The sequence below is a fragment of the Bactrocera oleae genome, chromosome 5 (genome assembly GCF_042242935.1).
Source record: "Bactrocera oleae isolate idBacOlea1 chromosome 5, idBacOlea1, whole genome shotgun sequence".
In the NCBI taxonomy this organism is placed as follows: Eukaryota; Metazoa; Arthropoda; class Insecta; order Diptera; family Tephritidae; genus Bactrocera; species Bactrocera oleae.
In genome coordinates, this window is record NC_091539.1 from 32,624,887 (window position 1) to 32,638,136 (window position 13,250).

General features: G+C 35.1%; 1 protein-coding gene across 2 annotated transcripts in view; it reads left to right on the forward strand.

The window, feature by feature from the left end:
• Window positions 1-478: 478 nt before the first annotated feature.
• Window positions 479-13,250, forward strand: part of LOC106619923 (otoferlin) — a 126,794-nt gene continuing 114,022 nt past the window's right edge. For both annotated transcript variants that reach the window (XR_004978422.2, XM_036371803.2), the window contains exon 1: window positions 479-1,771. The gene's annotated coding sequence lies outside the window, so the exon portion shown is untranslated. The remainder of the gene's footprint in view (window positions 1,772-13,250) is intronic.

Here is a 13,250-nt window from a genome sequence, read left to right on the forward strand (position 1 = left end):
GTAATAAATCTGTGATGTTCCTAATATCACTTAATTTGTAATAATAAATCCTACAAAAACTTCTGAGTTTTAGTCTGGAATTTTAGTTTAGTGGTTTATCAAAGTGTTTATGCACACATGAAAATAATATCGGATGGGTTCAGTTAAGTGCTGAGTTTTTTGGTTTCTTTATGGATTAATCAAGAATACTGTCTATTGGCTTCTTTCAAATCGGTTGGAATCGAAAAGTTCGTTTCTATATATACATATATTTTTATAGTGAAAACGTTTTATTTAAGAAAGTGATTAACTATTAATAGTAATTATTTTGAAACATTTTCATTATTCACTAGTCTAATTGCGATTTTTCAAGCGTTGGCAACTCCTAAAAAGCTCCGACAAGCTTACTATCGTCGTGGTGCTGCATATGACATAAGTTGAAAACAAAGATTTGTTGTAAAAAGCTTTATCAGGCGCATGGCTTTGCGAAACAACAAATAAAAATAAAACCAAAAACTAAACAAACATTGTACTTACCATTGTACAAGCAACAACGTGTATGCGGCAGCAACAACCAACGCCAGTATCCGCAGCAGCAGCGTTAAGGTTTCAACGGCATCAATGGCGGCGCGTGAAAACTAACAACATACTCGTATAAAACGCAGGGATCTCAATGCACCCGACTCAGTTTGGAGTTGGCCAGAAATCAAAACGGTTCTCTGCTGGCCAGCTACAGTGACAAAACAAAGGATTTTGCTTGATTAAATACTAAGCGCGCTTATAATAATACATCAAAGTGTTTTATATATATAATATAAATAAGTACATATAAAAGTAGAAATGTGCATACTTGTATATGAAGTTAAGTGTATCCCTTTAATAAATATATATGTATGTGCATGTATATGCATATAACAGTAAATATGCTTGTGCAGTTATTTACCGAAGATGTGTGCAAAAATTATGTTTTGCTTTGAAATGTGTTCAACGTTGTTAATTAAACATTTTAGAAAATTACCAAAAATATATTGTTTATGATAATGTGGTCGAGGAAATAATACAAAACACCAATGTAATGATTACATGTGGCGGGTTGAGGTCAGTGTCAATGCCAAAGCATCAAATTCGAACACAGGGTCAGAAGCTGTGAGTATATTTGTGGATTTGCGCTTTGTACTCTTAACTGTGCTTTGGCGCCTATGCTTATGCTAAGGTGGCTTGTTTATTACCGACCGTGTGTTTATGCGCGTGACGTGTTGCCGTTATGCATAATTTATACTCAGTCACATGTAACAATGTAAGCTTTGGATGTTTACAACCTCGACTCGTGAATTTCGTGCTTCTCATCCTCGCGCCTAACATGCCGTTGAGTTTTTATGTGGACCTGAAAAATTTTTAATGTGAATTTTATGCTCTCCAGCGGGAATGGTTAAATGATGAGAGTTGTGTGCACCCACGAATGAATATAAATTTTTAGCAGTATAACTTACCCATATAAATTTAGTCATAGTGTAGCCTACCAGTATAGTTATTGTTAATGGCGTAAAATACTAGTGGTTAAATATACGTATATACAAATACAGTAGTTTTAGTAAAAGTTTGTGTGGCTTACTAATAACTTAAATTACCGTTTGCAATCACTTAATTTCTGGTTTAAGTAGTACCGTACATATAATCACATAGTATTAGTGCTAAATTTAAAGCAACCAAAAGCGGGCACAATATATTTATCGATTAACAAATTGAAGTACTTTAATGCATTGCTGAAGTATACTTATGTGGGCAGTTGTAGGTGAGTAAAAAATGGTTTCACGAAAGTAATGTATCGTCTAAGCGTAGATTATAATATTTTATATTTATACTTTTGTATGGTCTGTGTGATTTTTAAGTCATTGAAAGTTGTATGATATTATTGTACGCACGTAATTTGCTTGTAGGTAGGTTTAAAATATGGTAAATTTAAAATTTCATAGCTTAATCTAAATAATTTGATATTATTTTTAAATCGGTTTATACAAGGTGTGTGGCAAAAACCGAGCGTTATCGTACAACATCTATAGCAGCAGCATTAAAACGCATCCAACTTCATGTAAATCGGTTGACAGTTGTTAAAGTTACAGCCATTTCAATTAAAGAATAAAAGTGCAATTTAAAATTTAAAAAGAGGAAATATAAAAATTTCTGTTGACCTGGTTATAAAAATATTGTTGAGACATACTAATTGATAAACAAAATTTATGGTGATGATTGTACAAGGTGCATTCCAAAGTAAACAGGACTTTTAAAAAAACGACAGATCAAATGGTTTTATCGGCAAAATCAATTAATTTTATTCAAAATAGTCGCCATCTGGCTGACGGCGCATTATCGTGCAATAAACGCCAACTTTCATCTTCGCGATATTCGGGTGGATCAAGTTCTTTGTGGACAATACCCTTGGAATCATAAAAACAAATCAGCATTGTCTTCACTTTTGACTTCTCCAGGCTCGATTTTTTGGGTTTCGGCTCATTTCTCATTTATGTCCTCACGACCACTTTGAAACGTTGAAACCACTCGTGCACTCTGCTATGGGATAGGCAATCATCGCCATAAACTTGTTTGATCAATTAAAACGTTTCGGTACAAGTTTTACCAATTTCAAAACAAAATTTAATGTTGGCTCTTTAATGATGGTTCGAAGCTCATTTGACAAAAACATACTGACACTTAAAACGCAATAACTTTACTTCCAATAGATGAAATGTCAAGAAATTTTTACAGTAAGTCGATAAAAGATAACAGATTCTAACGCACTAGTCGACATAAAGATGGTGCCACTAGAGTTTACATTTTCAACTTTTTTACTGTTTACTTTGGAACGTACCTTGTATAAGTCGTTTTCAAGTTTACACTTTTGTATAAAGTAGGTAAGATCTAAACGACGACAAAATATTCAGCATAGGATTTGTTAGAATAACGAAAATCATTATACATATATGGTATATGTGGGTTTGGCTAATTCGTAGACCAATTCACATATTTTCGGCATTAAACAATAGTATGTCCAATATTATCCCTTCAATTAATTTTGTTAAGATGTCTCACGTATTGGTCGATATATATACGGTATAAAGCCAATCGTAAGTTTGAAAATCTTATAATTGGTATATGAAAGATAGGGATAGTATTGAACCGCTTTTATTCATTTTTGCCATTACCACTTATTATTATCAGTTTCATTAAGGTACCTCACTTACCATCACCAATATATCTGGGATAAAGTCATGGATGCTTTAAAATCCTGATATTAGTTGTATGCACAAAGATACATTTTTATAAGAAACACACGCTCTTTTAATTTCTTTAAAATAACTCTCATATTGACCGATATTTGCGATATAAAGTTGGCCGTAAGTTCTCAAATTTTTCTATTAGGTATATGGGGACTAAGGGAATTATTGATCCGATTCAACATATTTTTGGCACACGGGCATTTTAATATCAGATAAAGATTATATTTGATAAATATCTCACAGATTGACTGATATTTTCGGTAAAAAGTTCGAAATAGAGACTAGAACCATATATTCGGGACGTGAACAGTTTCGGTTCGATTTGGATAATCCAAAGTAAGTATTAGTGCAAAGTTTTATCCCGATACATTTACTGGTGCTTAATTTTAATACTGGCAAGTGAATGAATCAGATAGATTTAAAAATTTGTTTATATGAGAAGTAGGCGTGGTGGTAATCTGATATCGTCCATTTTCACACTACAACATAACCATGTCAGGATAATGCAATTTGATTGAAATCAGTCAATCCATCGTCTAATTTTGACCCCGGCTCCTATAAAGCCCTCTGTACAAAGTCGGATACAAATTTTACAGTACCGTTATATGGGGAGTGGGCGACGTTATTTTGTGATTTCTTCCATTTTTACAGTGTCGCTAGTGGTGCTTAAGGGATTTTTTCTGAGGGAATTTGGTCATAATAGCTTTAGTGATTTAGGAGATAGGTATGGAAGGCCTCTTAAAGGGCGGGGCCACTCCCATTTTTCGAAATGTTTAGCCCACAGTGCCAATAGCTAATGCGATCCACTGTTCCGAATTACAGTTCTATATCTTAATTAAGTGCTTAGTTATGGCACTTTATAAGGTTCGTTTCATGGCGTTTTGAGAGCGTGGCAGTGGTCCGATTACGGCCATCTACGAATTTGTCCTTACCTTTTTCCAACAAACACAACAAAGTTTCATTACGATACCTCAATTTTTACTCAAGTTATCGCTTGCACCGACAGACGCATGGACAACGTTCGGTGTGTTTTACGTGAGTACCTGCCGGTGACGGCCTTACCTCATGGTGCTCCAAAGCACAACGTATCAAAACAATGCATTGATAAGCGCCCCAAATAATACAAGCCATTTGCAAGTATTGATTTGGTTACCAGTGGCCAGTGTGTAGGGGCACACTGACCATCTTGGTAGGATTCGGAGCCGACCTAAAACCTCTTCCGTTTTCGGGTACGGAACCCAGTTGCTTGTGCAACTTCTTTTTTTGAACTGAAAATTCAGTTCTTCCAGGGTCTTCTTAGGTTTGAACCACAGCCACCACGATACTTCTCAAAGGGCCGAACCCAATGAGCAGATTGAACCGAAGTCCAAGGGCATTCTGCTCTTCGGTAAGACTGTGTAGCCGAAGCTACTGCCAGTTGAGCTCCGCCTTACTCAATGACTGGTGATATTTGTCGCTTGAACTTCAAATGTCTTTTTATTTGGAATCTCATTTAAAGTCTATAATATCAGTTTAAGCTGAGTATTATAGCACTATTTCTGACATCATTTACTATGCTGATAATTCTGGGCAAAATAAATTAACAGTCGTAGTGCATTTGGCTTTTAGTCGCCATTTACGACAGGCATGCCTTACCGTGGGTAAATTCTTACCCCTACCCGCAGGGGGAAAGACGCATGGACAGACAGACATCCGGATTTTAATTCGCCTCGTCATCCTGATCATTAATACTTGTATATATAAAACCCTGAACTTCAAACACGTCCACTTCCCACAGAACACAATTTTAAATTCCATCTGATTCTTTACTTTCCAGTACACAAACAAAGCAATAATTAATGTATTGTGTTAAAACTTTGCACAACTAACGTCATTATTATGCCCGTATACCATCTCGGGTTTAAAAATCTTCAAAATCGAACTTTTATGGAAAATGTCGATATGAGATATATTTTTAGAATTCAGGGAAAATGGTAAAAAGATTTTCGAACTTACAGTTGACTTTATACCCCTTATGTCTTCCAATGTGGGAGTTATTTTAATGAAATCGGGAGAGCGTATGTTGCTAATAACTGTGTATCTTTTTGCCTAAAATGTTAGCCCCCATATAATTAAGCAGTCAACCTTTCCATTTCTCTGCCCCAATAATATTCTATATTATGATTTCCGACTTTCCACCTGACCTTAAACCGTTTAGATTGGTCAAAATGTATGATATTTTAATGAAATTGAGTGGACACGGTTTCGTAGAATTATCAAATTATATTAATATCCCTTATATAATGAGTTCTGATCCTTTGGTTTACGTTTTTCACATCAACTCAATATATTAAATTTATCCTCTTCGGTTGAGTTTATATCACATATTTCTCATTTGAGGAGGATTTTAATATAATTTTTGCTGACGGGTAGTAAAATATTGTAATAAAACTAAGTCAGTCTATGACCTTCAAAATAAGTTAATAAAATACCAAATTGGATTGTTTGATTGTAATCCATTCACGATTCCGTCAAACAATGAAGTGTCCATCACCATATATGGCATATGGTCAACCTGAAGCGCAGATATCCTTGTAACCCGTGTACAGTATATTTTTGGATCAAAGTTCCAAAATATGAGAAGTGCTATTTCAGTTTTAATGATTGAGTTATTGTAAAGTAAAATACGCGGATGGAACTCAAAATGGTGTCCTACGGGTGTGTAGGTGCGCGTGTTTGAAGCCCCAATTTATAACGTAATTATAGTAATGCCTTATCGGTGGCTTTAACTGAATTTTGAGAAAATTGATGGAGTGTCGAAAATGTTATTCCGATAGTTGTTATACTTTCGGTAATTCCAAAAAATACTAGGTGCGGGATGTGGTTATTAGCTGATTTCCTCGTTATTCAAATCACTGCCAAACATGATTAAGCTTAAAAAGATGTACATGAAATCAATTACAGTGGTGTCTCAGCTGCTTTTCCAAAAATGTTAAACACTACAGATGTCTCCCTACTGTGATACCTTTCACCAAATTAAAGTTCCGTAGCATAATTTGGACTTTAGTTAAACCATTTGATATTGTTGGATTAACATTCAATGGTCCGATTTGTTCATCTGCAGTACCAGACCGCTCAAAGTACATAATTATCTCAGGCGAGATATACACCGGAAAGCAAATCGTTACATTATCCTTAACATTTTGATATATGTATATAACTTTTTGATATATGTATATAAGCTGACTGTAGAAATATTATATGACAGTACCTATTTAAAAAACCGCCAATATTTACACGAATAATATTTAAGTAGGCCTTCTTCTTTATATTGTACAACTGCAAAAATTAGCAAACGGCTCAGAATATCCCTCAATACAATACAAATACTTTTCATAAGCGAGCAGCATTATTGGATTAGCCTTTAGAAGCCTTTCTGCCGCATGTCTTCCTGGTTTTGAACTCAATAACAATCAAATATTGTCGACAAAACGTAAACATACAAACAGCCATTGATATTTATATATGGTAAAGTACACAAATCAAATGCACGATTCAATGGTTTTCAATCACCCGCTATTACACCTGCTGCTCTATCAATAGCTATCGGCTGTACAATGAGCGTGTGATTGTATCCCAATAAAATATCTAATAAAGCTTACTTGTCAGAAAAATAAATGTTCATTATGTATGTAAGTATGTTTTTACAAATTTTAAATGATAATCTAAATATGAAAATAAAAGTGCTTTTTTCATCATTTCGATGCTCTGTAAAGAAAATAGAACTGAAAATACTTTAAGATTTATTTAAAGATTTACTTTTGACATAAATAATGTTGGTAGCGCAAAATGGATGTCCTCTTACTCATATGGTATGTAGATCAGTATATACGATGAATACGAAAACCCGAAAACTAATTTAAAAGCTTAGGCCAGTCTCAGCACGTAAAAACTTAAACGTGTTTTTCTTGAACCGAAAGAGTTATGTACATAGCGATATTATGAACCAACTCATAACAAATTTGAACAAATCAGACTATATCCTCCCAAGGGTGGGTTTCAATAGTTACTTCCAGGTTAAAAAAAATCCTGTGGACGTAAATGAAGGTACAAATGGACTGCGGAGTAGGGGTGACGGGTATACTATACACACTCTCTCTTTATTCGTCCACTAAACACTGAGGAGGCCCGTGAATCGCTATTAAATAACTATGAGAGAATGCAGAAATCAAACATGTACGAAGATAGCTAGACGTCATTGATAGCTTTGTTAATAATTAATTCTAGAGTCGTCAACAATTGCAGGAAAGCTTTAAGATCGTTGGAAGTTCAACTCCATTGAGAACACCTAATGGTTTGAACGCAACGATAAAACGATCCTTGAACATAAAAGTCATCCATTAGTGCATCAAAGTTGCGCTAATTAATCCCAAATCCCAGGGATGTTGCACTCCCACCTACTTACCTACCTACCTTCCTACCTAACATACATGCCACATAGATCGGGAAATATAGAGATTGAGGTGGAAACTTGAGAATCTCTAATTACGGTTGAAGCCACTGGTTGTTCATATCTCCTAAAACTAATATAGATAGATATGGAGTTAAATATGTATATATGTGGCGACACCCACATTAAACATATATTTAAACTTATTTAATTCATGCATTCACAGGTTAATATTAAGTTCATTTATATTAGTACAACTAAGGGTTAAGTTATCCTACATTCTACTTTACATTGTTATCCTAAGAGTTACACTACTGCTACTCTCTTACATCCATTAATTAAGCTATCATAATAATGCATTACACATTAAGAGCATCATCACCTGATGCTGATCACCGTTATCTAAATACGCATATAAGATATTAAATTCTAAGCTACGCATGTCAGTTGGATTTTGGCTATCACGTTGTTTAAATGTGTATTAATAAACCAATATACCACATATGTAAATGATCAGGATGAAATCCGAGTGACTGTCTGTCCGTCCGTGCAAGCTGTAACTTGAGTAAAATTGAGATATCTTATTAAAACTTAGTACACATGTTTCTTGGCACCCAAGGAGAGTTGGTATTCCAGATGGGCGGAATCCACCATTGCCCCTCCGACGAAACACCATTTATCGAAAACCTATGAAACGGTTTTGTTAAAAATTAATAAACGTGCGATAAATCTATAAAAAAATGCACCAGAGATATAACATTTAACACCCAAAATTGTACGTTTGGTCGATTGATGTGGCACCGCCCACGTTTAGGTGTAAACCCATATTCCGGGACCTATTCGGCGAACTTCAACCAAATTCGGTAGTTAGTATTATGCTTCTATGTCACAGTGCGAAAATGGGCGAAATCGGATAACAGCAATGCCTACTTTCCACATAACGCAATTCTAAATTGCAACTGATTCTTTAATTTTTCCAGTAACACAAATCAAATCATTCAATGAATTTATTGGAATGGAACTTTGCACGAATAGTGCCTTTAAGATATATCATATCAGAGAGCATCTTTTTCAGTTAATACTTAATATGTAGTAGATAGATAGATAAAATCCCCATATACCTAATGCAAGATTTTCAAACTTCTCGTTAGCTTTATACCATACATATAGGTAAATGTGTAAGATATATATGTGAAAATTATCCACGAATAACCCAAACTCCCAAATACTATATACAATGATTTTCGTTATTCTAACAAACCTTATGTCGAATATGTCGGTCAGTGAATGAGTCATATAATAATAAAATTGCTTGAACTCCGATACTCTGATTGACGTTTTGCACCTGATGGTATTTCCCTGGTTCTGGCCCTGGCAAGTTGCAAGATTATGAAATGATCGGTTGCACTCGAACTTTGCCCTCACTTGTTTTATTAATTTTTGTTTCACCTGCTAATAATATAACTATCTGCATTGAAATTCTTGTACTTATAAGCGAGCTTGAGACGCAATAAAAAATGGTGATTCGTTAGCAAAGACTTCTTCTTTTTGGGTTTCAAAATCGTCGTCTCAATTGTTAGCTTATTGTAATTACTAATGCATTTCACAATTGCGGCTCAGATGTATCTCATAGAGGGATCTATTTTAAGTCCGTTCACTTTATAAAGAAACTGCAAAATTTCATTTCACAACATCAATTATTTAAACAGATAGTGCTCATTGTTTTTAAGTGAAAATATTCCTGAATATTTCAGTTTTTATTTAACAACATATGGTAACCTGCTGCCGGTTTTTGTTCTAAAGCGTCCGACTATTACGCCAAACAATCGAAAAAATGTTAATATGAGTTCAAAATGTGCTATAGTGACTCTGTATTGCGATCTTGATTGAATGTAATTACGTGACATAAGTTCTCTATAGTCGATCAACTACTCAATAGTTTTTAAAAACAAACTTTCTTTCACCTTTATTCTTTTCTCACAAACATGTTCCAGTGTTTAAGCTTTAAGTTTCTTAAAGCCGAAACCGATAGAAACCGGAGTGCTGCAGGCAGAAGCCATTTGAATGCATAAACCAATAATCACAATGTCATAAATTAATAAATAGTATTCATTATTTTTCGAATGACCTCATCAACAATTTCGTTTCCAATATCCATTCCATCCAGTAAATGCGCTGCGACGGATGACAACGTGCCCTGAATGCCTTCAATGAAAACAATTTCGCAAACAATTAATTAAAAAGCAATACAATGAGCACCAGCAGCAATAAAAATAAAGCTACATTCCGAAAGTGATAAAGTAAAGCTTATGCCAAATAGTTAGCCGCAAGCCGCCCGCTGTCGAACTCTTGTTTCGCTAAATTAATGACACAAAAGTCAGACGGCTACACAAATTCCCATCGCCCACTCAGCCACCTAGACTCCAGCTTCCCTACGCTGATTCATTGCTGTACCCACATATTCCTCATTTTATTTATTCCATTTAGCTAAACTGAATGGGTCAGCGCCAATTGCTGTGCCACCAGCAGCAGTCACCAGCCGTCAGCAGCACGAAACTCAACTGCCGACATGAATATTCTAGCTTTTCACTTATTGCCACTCACGTCTCTGTTCCTTCAGAACGCATCGCTTCCAAACTGCAACATGAATTGTCTATTAACCCACCCACCGAGGAGGGGCGAGTGGGGAGCAGACAGGAGCCCAAACGAAAAGGCACATTTCGAGAATGCATAATGAAGAACGCAAAATGAGCACGCTGCGGCGAGTGAAAGCAATAAGCAAAGCCAATTTAGGCAACTCAGCATCAGTAGACAGATTGGCCCGGGTGCAACGAGGCGTATGAGTGTACACTTGAATCGAATTGAGTGTCATTAAAGTTTAATGCAGCATGAAAGCGGCTGGGTACAGGCAAGCGCTTTAGGCGCACACTTTGTGTCGGAAGTGTAATGCAAATTTCATGCAATATCACTGCACTTTATTGCCCATGAATTATGCACCTAAGGATCGGGTGTTAATTGAGTTTTAATAGAATGTCGCAAAATATATAAAGCGATGCGGAAAACTTTGTTCTTGCCGGCATGCGGAGAAGTGTAAATTAATCTAATTAAACTGAAGGATAATATTACTACTCATTACCATAATGAAAATAAATAACATAATGAAATGTGAAGCGCTGCTGTTTCGGCAAAGCTATGCTATGCTGTGCGAACACCCTCAACAAAAAACATTTCTGCACGAAGAACTTCCTCTGCAGGCAGCTCGTCAATAATTTTGCCTTCTCATATCTCCGCTATCTCCACATACACACGCTCATATGGATGTATCAGTATCTATAAATATAACATACAAGTATATACATATAAGCATATGTACGAAGCTTCCGCGACCCCATGCTCGCATCGAAGTGTAGCAACTCAGGCGCGTTGAGTGTCAGGTGAACAAACGTATTTACTACATTTTCGTTAAATGGTATCCACAATACTGTTATAAGGGTCCATTTGAGCTGAGTATGTGTGATTAAGTGAATTTGACGAAGGTACGCAGGTTATCTCGCAAAGCAAGGCGGGAAACAAAATGTGGTAGTGTCAAAGTAATAAATGAAAGGATAACAAGAAATTATTTTTTATTATCCGTAAGAGTGAGAAACAAGGGCTCATAAAAAGATGAAGGTATTTATGAGCTTGATAAATGTAAAAACAATCTACAAGTAAATTGAATGAAAAAGTTATTTTTACAATGATAAAAGATAATTAATTTTGCATCACAGTAAAATGGTGCTGAACGATAGCTGACCCTCTAAAGACATATCTCTCACGAAAATTGCTGTTTCCGAAAGCTCAATGCAAGGTAGGAGCCTCATCGCCATGTCGCAGGTCCCACGGGGAGCAATTGAAGTAAAATTACATGAAAAGGGCCTCGAATTAATTACTCTTTTCTGCCCTCAGGCTTTAGGAGAATCCTCGTTAAAAAGAAATCGACGACACTCAGAAATATTATAAAGCAAACAGACTAACGTACATCACATGTACATACGGTATCGAAAAGTTAGCACATCACTATCTTTGCGGCGATACTTTAGGTTGAACAATAATATCGACGTTATTGGTGAAAAATGTAGAATAGCTTGAACATGTTGGAAGAATTTGCCAAAAATTGTTAAAACCTAACATGATTTCTTGAGGGGTACTTCCAATAATGTTCGCCAATCAAAATCCGCAAATATAACCTTTTCTGGAATGTCTTTTGCCGATTAATCGGAGCGATGTGCTGAACGACTAAGAATCGCATGCTAAACAATAGTTACAAAAAATATCTTCAGTTGATAGTTTCAATATGTTCGAACCTTACCTGAGTATTCCTTATGTTGTGTCTTTAGCGCAACGTCAAACCTCGGACATTTGGTTAAGATGCACAACTTTTTGCTCATATTGACAGAAAGGTACACAAATATTTAACAAGCTGCAAAAAACCGCGCTAAGTCCACTACCTCTTAAGTGGTATGCATGATATAATGATCATTATATCTCAGAAACGTTAGCTCTTCGGAAAAAATTACCAACCGTTTCGCTCGAAATCGTGGAAACCTTATTTTTCCGCCTTTGAATGCTAGATTGACCGGACTACAATTTCATGCTCCACAAATTGAGGGCGCCTTTTCAAAGGGGATATATACATCTTAACTTATTTTTCAAAAAATGAGAAAATGTTATAAAGGAAATATTTACAGACCTGCTGAGAAGTTCTGTTTCTGTTTAGTAATTGTGTCATAACATTGTTCTAACTACACATTTTGACGAAAATAGAACTTTGTATTTAGAGCTACATAATTCTACAGTACATTACAAAATATCTTCTTGTGACACGAAAAATTAATAATAGTACCACTTTTTGTGTACTTTTTAGTAAAGGGGCTTAGATTTTTATTTTATTATAAATATTCTTTTAGTCTTGTAAATATCCCCTATATCTTTGCAATATACATAATATTGTAAAGAAGAAAGAAATAAAGAAAGAAAAGTTTATTCATCACAACAAAAATTAAATAATAAAATAAAAATTAACTTAAATCCTAATTTGTCTAATATCAAGTGTCCGACAATCACATATAAATTCCATTCCAGTGTTCTGTTTTTCAGGGCTGCAGTTTTGATTATCAATTGTTAATTTTTGATACCACTTTAGTTCATTTAAATTGTACCATTCTTCTCCAAACTGTTTCTTGTTTGTTGGTTATTGCATTCCCCATTTTTAATGAAAGCTCTAACCGTAAATGTTACGCTTCACAGCTAAACTTTGGCGTTTTTGGGTGGCTGCAGATGCAACATAATAAAAAATGCAATTTAAGCCGAGAGGCTAAGTAAATAAGTTATAAGAAATAAAATATGTAAAAGTTAAGATCGCGTTTTGAAACTGCCAAAGACGCATTAAAGATAATTAATTTGTAAATGTTATGAAATGAACAAAGCTATATTTTTATGGGTAAAAATATCCATACAAATATAAATAAAAATGTACCATAAACAGCCTATTCTGAAAAGACAGTTCTCAATTTATATAAGAATTTAAA